This window comes from Parasteatoda tepidariorum, chromosome 1, assembly GCF_043381705.1.
Source record: "Parasteatoda tepidariorum isolate YZ-2023 chromosome 1, CAS_Ptep_4.0, whole genome shotgun sequence".
Lineage (NCBI taxonomy): Eukaryota > Metazoa > Arthropoda > Arachnida > Araneae > Theridiidae > Parasteatoda > Parasteatoda tepidariorum.
Genome location: NC_092204.1, coordinates 64,751,552 through 64,763,077, shown reverse-complemented (window position 1 = coordinate 64,763,077; position 11,526 = coordinate 64,751,552). Strand labels below are relative to the sequence as shown.

Sequence of the window (11,526 nt, the reverse complement as noted above, 5' to 3'; positions counted from 1 at the left end):
ATACAAAGACAAAAAAACTATTTATAGATACTATTGATGAAAATAAAAAAATATTTAAAACCTATAAATAAAATCATACAAATAGTATGTAAATAAATAAAAAAAATCAAATATGTGCAAAAATAGCCTAAACTGCATAACTCATTGGGTTATAAATTGATAAAAAATTTCGAGGTAGACAGTATATTGAAAAGCCGCAGAACAATAGTCCGTGTTTATATATTTCTAGGAAAAGTTAAATTTGTTTACCATCCCATATTCTCCGGCAATTAGTTGACGGAACGATCACAACAACGCCACTTAACCGAAACAAAAACTTTCACAGCCGACACGATCACTTCGCTGACATGACCAGTTCAATATTAATTTAAATTTTCTCCCCAATTTTCTTTATTAGTTTTTTCTCTGAGAATTTCTTTTCAATATTTAATTTGTTTACATCGAAAAATGGTTCTTTAATATGGTTACTTCTTGTCAACTTCGTGAACAACATTTCGAAAGAAAAACGTTTTGTTGTTGTTGTTTTTTTAAAAAATAAATACGTTTGATTTTGTGTTTTAAAAACCTCAAAGGCGATATTCGAAAGAAAAAAAACAGATTCAGAAATTATTAGTGATGAAAAAGGAATAAATATTTTCATAATTATAATTGCTTCATTGACTACTTCTATTACATATCATATGCTAATATTGATTCCATGGTATACATTCAAATAAATTACTACTTTAAATTAAATTAATTGCTTAAAGTTTATGCAAATGTAACGTTTCAAATTTTTCATGCGTTTCAGACATCGGTAAGTTTTAGTATTTATTTTAAATTGATAAATTTTTATATTTGCTAATATTTAACTAAAAACGTATATAATATTGTAGTTAGTTTTAATTCAAACATCTAAACTTTAAATGGTTATATTTTTATATTCTGGATTCATACTTTTAATGGATGTTAATACGTGGATGAGTAAATTCACGATTTTTTTAAGTATGCTCTGCAAACAAATAAGTAAAATAAAATAAAATAAAATAAAATAAAATAAAATAAAATAAAATAAAATAAATTAAAAGTTATTTATTATTTTATTTTCCTAAAGCAAAAGTTTTCGTAAAGCTTAAAATTTACAAGATATATTAATTCTCTTAATTCGTATGGATAATTTAAAAAAAATTATCTTAGTAAGTTTTAGAATTGACAAATACTTTTTTAAATAGGTTATATTATAAATCTTGTTATTTACTTTCAAACATCATATTTAATATGGTTAGTTTACTATTTTATGTGGAGATAATGATAGTGTATGCGTGGATGGTTTAATTCTTTACTTTTTTTCGAAGCAAATTTGACAAATAAAGAAAGCATAACAATGAATAGGCGAGCAAAAAAAAATAATATTATAGTACGTTTAAATAATTAAATATAGCAATGAAAATGTAATAATTTTCGTAATTTAATGTGAAAAGCAAATTATATTTCCGAAGTAATATTACGAAATAAAGCGAATTAATTAAAAAATAACACGAAAACATTAAGAAAAAAACATAATTTTTGTTATTCGGTATATTTAGTCCACCTTTGCAATACGGGCAAAATGGGGCAGGGTTTTTCGAAAGACGTAACATTAAAGAAGACAACAACAAAAAGTTTAGCTAATTACCTCGTGGAGCCTTTTGGAACTAAGTTTCGAAAGTCATTCAAACATTGTAAAATGTCAAATGATAAGATATAAACTATAAGTTTGTCAAGAGTATAATAAGTTTGTCAAGAGCTAATCTAATAAATTGAAAAATTGTACGATAATTTCAGACTAACTACACTGATAAAAATGTAACAGTAAGGTGAAATTCCTATATATATTTCTGAAATGAAAATTTAAAAGTTATATTTAAAAAAAATATTAAATATTTTTCATTAAATTGTACTCTCGCCGGTTCAAAAAGTAAATTATAATGTTTGGAATGATCATGAATACTTCATTTGGGCTATATTAAAACTGCCTACGCATATTTTATTTGAAAATTTAATTTTTGACTTTTGGTCTAAGATCATGGTCTTCTGGCCCACAGTGGTATGGTGTAATTTCTTATGTTTATGTGTTATTAATATCTTAAGATATGTTTCAGATGGTCTTGTTAATAAAGGTAAAATAATGATATTTTATTAATGATATTCTCTAAATTAACTTCTAAATAATAATAATTTCATAATGAAATTGACTTTATTATGTTAGATAAAAACCATAGTAATAATTGCGATATAATATAGAAGTCTTATTAAGGTAAAAATCCCAAGGTTAAATTAGATAAAAAAGAAATTTTTTTTGTGTATTTTCATTCTGAATGTAAAATGAAATTAATTTTTAAACAACATCAAAATCATCTCGGTATTCCATGTTTAAAATTATTTATATATAATTGTACTCAAAAGGAAAGTACACCACGGGTAATGCAGATGAGTGTTAAAGATAAAAAAAAATTAAGTGAATATTTTTCGGTGTATTTCAAACTAGTTCGGGCTATAGATAGTAGCAGTAACTTGAAAAATATGGTCCCAATAGTTTAGGCAGAAGGGCGATAGAAAATTTCTGTCCCTTAATGTTAATTTCACTTTTTTCCTACATCTTTCCCCTTGAAAACTAATGAAGCGAAACAAAATATTTTATTTTTTAATTTATCCTCTGTATATAAAATGCATGTTTGTGGTTTGCGAATGACATTTATTGTACTTTCCGACATTGTCTTAGCTATAAATGTTTAGGATCGGGGAGGGGTTGACTCGAGCTCATGATGAAATTATTTTTCCGCCTTTTTAAAAATAAATTAAAATTTCATTCTGCCATCAAACTTAACAAATGTTTAAAAACTCGTTTTCGTTCATTGATTAAATATAAAAAAATTAGTAAAAATTTTAGAATATTATATATTTTGGTTAATAAATAAATAACTTCAATGATGTATTTCATTTGGTTTTTCTCTCCGAATATTTTGATTTTATATCTTTGAGAGTTTTAGCTTTAATCTGACTTCTCAAATTTAAAAATCGGGTGTGCTCCGGTTAAAAAAATCGTATCGATTTCAGGATTCAGTTTAAATTCATCGGGCACGGGTTTCTAATTATATATAATCTCACATCTCATATATATTCCCTAATGGATATACATTGCAAACATTCTAATCTTGCGATGCGTTTAAAGTTTGTTGAAAAATACATGAAAGTAGTCGAAGCATAATTTGTAAAATTTTTTTAAAGAATCATTCTTAGTGTTATAGGAAATTAATTAGTCCTCCTATTTTTCAGCTCTAAAAATAGCTGACAGTAAGTATACACAGCATTTAGAAATGTTTATATCTTTAATGTGTTTCATTGTTTACTAACATTCCATCATTATTATTCAATAAGACCCACTCATAATGATGCCATATTTCTCGAGATTCTAAATTTTAATAATGGAAATTTAGTCTTTTTATCATGCAATTTTATAAATGTATTAGAGTATATTCTTTTGGTGAGTAATTTTTTTCCCGTTTGATCGGATTTAAAGTAATTTGAGAATCGCGAAATAACGCCAAAAATAAGAAAAAACTTTTTTTTAAAAATAAAAAATACACATTTTGGCATCCATTTTTTTACAATTTTTTAAAAATGTTAAAATTTTTTAAGCATTTTAAAATTAAATTTTTTAAAAAAATGTCATGATTATTGCAAACCAAGTTTAGGCGTCATTCGGAAATAGATGAAGCATTCTTTAAAGCTATTGAACAACAAATGCAACCTTTATATGAAGAGGTGCATGCCAGCGATTAACCATCCGATTATCCAGCGATTAACGAACTCATTATCCTCTCCTTAGCAACTATCCATCCAGAATTAACCTTCCATAGATTAACGATTTAGTATCCTATTGGCGCATTTCCAGAGATAAAGGAAGATAGTTACAGTCGCTGGAATAAGATATTATCCGCAGCTTCAAATGCCATTAGAAACTATTGATTCTCATAGTGTTAAAATGAAAGAAAGATGATGGCTTTGAAGCTGAAGACTCCAGATAATATATGTTTTAGGAAGTGTGCCCCAACCAGCATTGAAAAATGTCTTACTTAAAAGCTGGGTTGATTTCAAAAACCAAAGTTAACTTGACAGAGGACTTGCTACTCGCAATCTGATCGAAACACAAAACTTTGAGTAGTTTATCGATATTAAATACTCATTTCTATCTGTAACAAAAGAATGTCAGAACTTCAAGAACACGGTATTATTAGCAGCTTCAAAATGACAATATTAAAACTATTGATTTCAATAGTGTTAAAATGGAAGACGATGAAGGCCTTGAAATTTCTTTCCTTCATACTATGCACCATATGATATATGCTTAAGGAACTTATTAACAAACCTGTATCCGTAAGTCTTACAGAAACGCTATGTTGATTGTAAAATGCAATAATGATTTGAAAAAGGGCTTGCTATTCTCACTCTGGTCGCAACACAAAACATTGAGTGTCTTAACGATATTAAAAATTCATTCAGATTGTTAAGGAAAGAATTTTACAATCTCGGGAATAAGGTATTATTAGCAGCTTCAAATGACTTCATAGAAACTATCAATTCTCATGGTTCATTCTTCTAATTCTCTCTCATTAAAATGGGAAAAGATAGCCTTGAAATTTCTGCACTACAGGCTGCGCTCCGAATGATATATCCTTAAGAAAATGTGCCACACACCTGTATCCAAAAGCTTTACATTTGAACTGGGCGATTGAAATAACAGGTAATGACTCGAAAGAGAACTTGAATACTGTCTTGTTTCAACCAAAAACATTAAGCAGTTTAACGACGTTTTAAACATTGATGAACACACTATTGTTGGTGATGACCTAATGTAGGATATACTCTACACGCTATTTTCAATCCTAAAACTATGCTAATTTGCTACAATCTTAATAAGGTGTTGCAATGAACTATACTTCCGTTAAAGTTGAACCGTAATATCGAGTAATCAACTATGCATCCGTTCAAGCTGAACCGTAATATAGAGTAATCAAGTATAAGAAATACGATAATATGGTTCAACTTAGCATCTTATTAAAGTTGCAGCAAATATAAACGATATTATGGTTTAAGAAGATTCAGAATTTCTGAGAGTGCAGTGCAGCTATCACCATGAAGCTCTAGTGAGGTTATCAAAGCTCTTCGTCAGAAGCGAGTCCTACAGCACTGTATAGATAAGATTGCATATATACTGCATACATTTCTGCATTCTTTTACTTGAAATGTGGTCATAATTTAAAATAAGCACTAACATTTTGATTCAAAATGTCATCTTACATTAATCAAGATTTTGATCGAAGAAGACACATAAGAATGCGAAATAAATAACAAAATATTCTACATATTTTATTTTTTGATCTAATAATAAACCCGTTAATTTTCAATTTCAATTATTATGTTTGTTGATTTTGAACTGACATAAAAGAAGCTAGTTTAGTAGTTTCTTAAAACTCCACCTAATATCTGAATAAAAGGGTAAATTTTATTTCTAGTTTAATTTTTTCAGTTATTAATTTAAAAACCAACAAAAGTTCTTCCACTTATTAGCATGAATTCGAAGAGATTGCCACTCAGAACGTTTTATAAAAAATTTTTATTTGTCAATTCTTTTCATGCAAATCGTATTTTCTTATCTTTTTTAAAGTGGTATTCTTAATAATTTTTCACAATAATATTTTGAATGGTTTTCTATAAAAGTTTCAGTTAATTTTTAGAATTCAATTAATGTTAATGAATTGCAATATTTTAACGTATTTAAGATAATTTTCTTAATGAAATAAAACAAAAGTTTTTTTTAATTAATTTTAAATAAAAAATGTTTTTAGATTTTAAATTAAAATATTTTAAGGGAATGGTAATTTGACTGGAAAAGATCTTTAAATGTCATTATATTATTTTTTTCTCAGGCTCTTAATTTTAAGAGACTAACAGAAAGATAAAAAGATTGTGACAAAAGTGAAAGAAAAAAAGAGACTTTTTAAGATCATTATATAAAATTTTAATTCCTCAGACACTATTTGATAGTTGATTTTCGAAATTTATTTTTATGCATAAAAATCCTTACTATTGCACGTAGTAAAAGAAAAAGATTTTTTTAAATACTTTAATAGTTTGAATGATGAACATTTTGTGAAAAGTTATACCAAGTTTTTCAATGATATGTGAATAGAAATTAGAAATTTAATATATAAATTCACTGTTCTTTTCAGTCATTGCTCATAAAGGTAAGTAAAATAAAAATTGTGCATCGAGATATAATAAGTGTACTGGTTTTAAATGAAATTTAAGTCATTTATTTAAAACAAAGAATAATTTTCAGTGTTTAATATTACTATACCGAATAGTGTAAAATATACTAGCATGACTAAGACTTTTCAATAATAATTTCAGTGTTTAATATTATTATAATTGAACATTGTAAAATAGATCAGTATAAGTCAGAATTTTCAATAATTATAATAATTTTTCAATAATCAGTGTTTAATATAATTAAACTGAATGGTATGAAATATATTAGTTAAACTAAGAATTTTAAATGATAACTTTCTGTCTTTAAAATTTTTCATACTGAATAGTGTTTAATTTATGACTGAGAACAATATCTGTCATTATTGCATTCAAAATAAATTTCAAGTGTGGTTAGATTAACTGTGGTTTGGATTTCAAAACATTTTTATATAGCTATGTCTATCAAAATAATTTTCGCATTATGAATAACTAATTTTTTTTTCTTCATAGCTGCACAGTTCGTAGATGGTAAGTATAAAAAATTGCTATTAATACGCTTGTTTCATTACTAATTAGACATTTAATGAATTTATGTTAGAAATAAAAATTCAATTAAATGTGATTAAATGTTTACTGAAAAATAATTATTTCCTGTTTTCAAAGTAAATGATCATTGTGCTTTTATGTTTTCATACAGTTTCTTTTTGATATGTACTCGACTATAAAATTAAAAAAACTGTAGAAATGAAACCGGAACAAACTAGGAAAAGAAAACAATGATAAATGATACACTCTTTATCGCTTTTATCTGTTGTCTAGTCTTGGAGAATATTTTTACTACTGCGTTAAAGCAGGAATAAAAGCAGATAAAAATGCAAGCATACATTTAAATTTAGTTCCATAATTACTTGACATTTAAACAGGAATAAGCTCAGAGTACAAAATGAAACGTTAGAGTTGTTTCAATTACAAAATTTTGATCTCATCTCTCAGATTTGATATTTTGTAGCATCATTTGAGGCAAACAGTTTTTCAAAATTTTCTAATCCTAATTAAGTATTTTATGTTTGTAAAAAATATATAATTATATTCTGAAAATTTTAAATACTATATAAATTTGACTGAACATTACAACAACAATTGTCATTAAAATTGGCATTTTATGTTTGATTGCGTATTATATTTTTTACAAATTTAATTGATAATTACCGAGGAAAATAATTTTTAATGTGAAAATATTATTTTTTAGAAAATACCAGTAAGTAAATCACAATATTGACTTTAAAAAATCAATTATATGTAAAAAAATATTAATAAAAATACTTTTAACACTATTTTAAAGGTGAAACTATATTTTTGATCATTAAAAGATTCCTGAAAACAAACACTAAATTTGATGTTCTATTTCAGAAAATTTTTATATTTAGTTTTGTAATAAAATGGAATGCAACAATAAAACTGAAAAGCCAAATCAGTTGTATGTTTGTGAATTATACTTTTGGCCGCTGCACTAAAAGATTTCTGAAACAGAACGCTAAATTTGGTGTTCTATTTCAAAAAACCTTCATATTTAGTGTTTTAATATAAGGGGATGCAACGATAAAAAGGAAAATCCCGATTGACTGTATGATTCAGAATTATACTTTTTAACTATAAGAGATATTTTTAAATGAAGCACTAAATTTGTTGTTCTATTTCAGAAAACTTTTTTCTTATTGTTGCATAAAAGTGGATGCAACTATAAAAATTAAAATCCAGATCGCTTATGTGATTTAGAATTGTATTTTTGTTCGTTAAAAGATATTTGAAATAGAACACTAAATGTGGTGCTCAACTTTAGACAAACATTTTACATATTTAGTACTGCATAAACATAAAAATGAAGAAGCAGATCGGTTAGCGATTTAGACAAATGAGGTACCTCACATTGTTATTCTTCATTTCTGACCTACATAAAATTGTTGAATAATTTGCAGTTAAAGTGTGTTCTAAAAAGTCCTTCGAAAAGTCAGATGCTTTTTTGTTGTTGTTATTTTCAATAAAATAGTTTTGCTTTCGTTCATTTTTAGTGTTGCATAAAAAGTAATGAAGCATTAAAAATGAAGAACCAGATTGGTGGTCAGATTTAACATTATGTTTTGATCATTAAAATATTTCCGAAATGCAACACTAAATTTGATGTTCTACTTCAGGCAACTTTCACATTTAGTATTGCATGTAATGACATACAATCATAAAAGTGAAGAATCAGATCGGTGGTCTGATTTTAATCATTAAACGATTTCCTAAAGAGAACACTAAATTTGATGTTCTACTTGAGAAAACTTTCATATTTAGTGTTGTATGTAATGAGATGCAATCATGCAAATGAAGAGTCAGATCGTCCAGATTCCGACAGATGAGATACTCTTACATTGTTAAGTTTCATTTCTCATCTTCATAAAAAATTTTTTTAACAATTTGAACTAAATGAGTTTTTTTAAACGCTTTCAGAACAAGACAATTTTTTGATAATTTGAATGAAATGGTTTTTAAAGATTTTCTGTAAAATTCCTTGTTAAATCCATGTTTATAATGAGTATGCTTCATACAAGCATTATAGCAGTTTACCAATACATTAATAAAAATTATCTCTTTGAACCTGAAATCTCGTAAAATCTGTGGTCGAAATAAATGAGTTCGACTTAATTTTTTTAAATTAGCTGTTATAAACGTGCCAAAATTCATTTTTTATTTTGTAATAAAACTGCTGAATTAACTTTAATAAAATTTACTTAATCAAGAATCAAACGCAAAAGTAAACCACTTTAAGAAAGGATATTAAAACAAAATTTTCCAACAACATTCCCTAAATCGATTTAGTTTTTCTTTAAATTTTGTGATAGTTGATAGCATTTGTAATACAACAACTTGTTCAATGTGTCCAAGCACTGTGTTTTTAAGGTATGCTCTTATATTTAATACAGGAATGTTATTGTATTTGAAATATGAAATATTTAGGATGAAAATTTTGATTTTAGTGGCAAATTTTTTTTTTTTGAGAGTTGAATAAGGTGCTAAAAATAATAAGAAAGAAATCTTTATACTAAATATTATAAACATTGCACAAAATTCAATGAATATTGAGATAAATTTACTGATGTTATGAATTAATTACGATTTGTTTTTTTCACATCACTATAGGTGGAGCTATAGACCGTAAGTAATTTCTATATTTACGACATAAAAGTTATAATAAATACAATAAATATGAAAATAAGATTAAAGTTATTTGTAAAACTCATGCATTTTCCATTTTTAATATAATTAATTTAGTAAAGCGTGGATTTGTTTCCTATGCATATGTTTAATTCATTAGTTTAGTAAACTTAAGCTTTTATTATTTATAACTCATAAAAGACAACATTGTTTTATATTTAATTATCGAAATTGTCTCTGAATGTGCCTATGTTACATATAATACGTTAGTGTTTATATTAAATTAAATCTTAATACTAATCATTTATTAAAAATTAATTAAAAATGAATTGTGTTAAACTCTTTCACAAATATGAGTTTGATTCAATATATTTAAGGGCTGCCTGAGTTATAGATAAGATCTATTTAATGATTCATTATTCGACATAATATAGTTTTCATTGATTCATTATATTATTGTTTTTAGAGATCATTCAAGGAGGTAAGAAATTGATCTATTCTATAGAAATTATTGTATGGCGAAATAAAGTATTAGTTACCTAAAATAGTTAATTCATTTTTGGAAATATTTTAAAAATATATTAAAACATTATATTATATTTTATGGCAATATTTCTAGAATATATTTGAAACTTACCAATTAAATGCATTTAATTAAAATAATAACAAACTTTATGAAATTAATTGCAATAAAACTATGTTTTTTTTAATATTTTCAATGCAAATTTTGTGTAACACAAATTAATATTTATTCCGAATAATTTACCATTGTAGCTTATATATTTTTACTTTATGTAGTTTCAAGTATTAGAGATTATACCTTATATAAAAATAACTAGCATAAAAACTTTCATCAAATTTAACTTAACTCATTTAATTATAATGGAATGTTTTTAAACTAACATAGAAGTTAAAAACAGAAAAAAAAACAATGTAAAAATAAATATATAATGTATATGATGAATAAATTTACTTAAAAGATTATATTTTTTTGACAATTGGATAGATATATAACTCCTATAAATAATTTTAATGATTACCTTAAAATTCTTTAAAAAAGTTAATTGTTTTTTGATTATTTTAAACTCGCATAATTTAAAATTTTATTTATTTTTGCTTACTTATTACTTACTATTTCTTTTTAGATTTGGGATTCATTGAAAGTATGTTTTTTTTCTTCATTATTCCTAACTTTTATCATTCCATCTTTTTTTTTTATTAATTTTAAGGATGATTCTGAAAACGCATCATAAACTTATGAGAATGCTTTTTATCGACATAATTATTTTTGGATATTTATTTTCACTATTATTTATGCAACTAATAATTTCTAATTTTAAAAATAAAAGCAATTGTTATGAGCTTAGTCTCTAATAAGGCATTCATTTTCTGTTCCGAATTTGAAACGAAAGTAGTTTATCGATGCTAAACGAAACAGTGTTAGTTTATTGAATTATCCATTTATCAATTCGATAAGAATTCAATAAAAATCCGAGAAAAAAGGATATAATCTCTTCTTCAGCTCACACGATTATATCCGCTAAAAGTAGTGCTTTCTCATATTGTATCAATATAGAAAACGCAAAATATATCAATACAATATATCAATACAAAACAATTTTGAAGCAAAATAGAGCATATTAAATAATAAAATATCACGTAAAAGGCAAAAGAAAAAAAAACGTAAAGAAAAGACAGAACAAAACACAAAATGAAATCTATAAAGCGAGTAGCGAATTCAAATGAACTAACATGTACGGTAAAATTTTCAAGAATGATTCAAAATATTTTCGCAATACAATTGCCAGATTATAAACTATGAAAACATAAGCACAAATTGAGCTAAAAGCGTAAATGGAGACATTTTGTTTTATAGCGCGTTCTTGCTGCAGTACTGAAACAAGTTTGATTTGTTAGTTACCAAGGATTGGCTCGAAAATGGCCCATAAATAAAACTTAATTTTATTCATTTTTCTCTTTTTTCTCCTTATCCTTCCTATATTTCATTTATTGTGATATATATATATATATATCGTGGATTTTTTTCCTATGCATATG

At 25.4% G+C, this 11,526-nt stretch overlaps 1 long non-coding RNA gene across 1 annotated transcript; it reads left to right on the top strand.

Moving 5' to 3' along the window:
* The first annotated feature begins 209 nt into the window (after window positions 1–209).
* Window positions 210–10,683, top strand: LOC107441757 (uncharacterized). The gene is made up of 6 exons (XR_011636856.1): window positions 210–2,138; window positions 3,295–3,312; window positions 6,252–6,266; window positions 6,781–6,798; window positions 7,520–9,949; window positions 10,614–10,683. It is a non-coding gene; the product is annotated as an uncharacterized lncRNA (long non-coding RNA).
* Window positions 10,684–11,526: the final 843 nt, after the last annotated feature.